At 37.0% G+C, this 624-nt stretch overlaps 1 protein-coding gene across 1 annotated transcript in view; it reads left to right on the top strand.

Moving 5' to 3' along the window:
* Window positions 1-624, top strand: part of LOC107700643 (retinoic acid receptor beta-like) — a 114404-nt gene that overhangs the window by 93557 nt on the left and 20223 nt on the right. The window lies entirely within an intron of this gene.

The following is a 624-nucleotide window of genomic DNA, read 5'->3' as shown; positions in this document are numbered from 1 at the left end:
GCCCAAAGCCGCCTGCCTCGACATATTGGTATGTGCAAGTGTGTGTGTGTGTGTGTGTGTGTGTGTGTGCTCAACTATCATGACTATCATGCAACCATACAGTTTTATACACAACTCAAAACAGCATAAAACAGAACATGACTGTTTATTTTAAATATAATAAATATTAAATAATATATTTACATTTTAAGTGTATTATTTATAACTGAATATTATACAAGCTGTTTCATAAAAATAAATAAATTTAATTCAATAAAAAGCAATAAAAAAAGTAGGGATGCACCCGGTATCGGGCCTGATACTGAGCTCCTGTACTCGTACTCGTACTTGTTAAAATGCCCCGATACCAAACGCCGATACCACACAGCATGTGATAAGTGCCATATTCAGACAAAGAAACACAGACAACAGAACAACAGACAGCAGAATGGAGTTATTAGAGATTAAGGATGTCTACGAAGTATATGTATGCAATGAATATAATTTTAAACATTCAGTATTAATGTCTGTATAGCTGATGTGCGTAAGCTGTTAAGCAGAGCACGCTGAGTGGATTGAGCGCGTGGCGGCGCAGATGCGTGAGCTTGTCGAGTGAATATATCTTTCTCACAGACATCACTGGAA

The sequence above is a fragment of the Sinocyclocheilus anshuiensis genome, unplaced genomic scaffold (assembly GCF_001515605.1).
Source record: "Sinocyclocheilus anshuiensis isolate Anshui unplaced genomic scaffold, SAMN03320099.WGS_v1.1 scaffold1360, whole genome shotgun sequence".
Taxonomy (NCBI): domain Eukaryota; kingdom Metazoa; phylum Chordata; class Actinopteri; order Cypriniformes; family Cyprinidae; genus Sinocyclocheilus; species Sinocyclocheilus anshuiensis.
The sequence above is the reverse complement of the archived record's forward strand: the minus strand, read 5'-3'. Positions and strand labels throughout refer to the sequence as shown.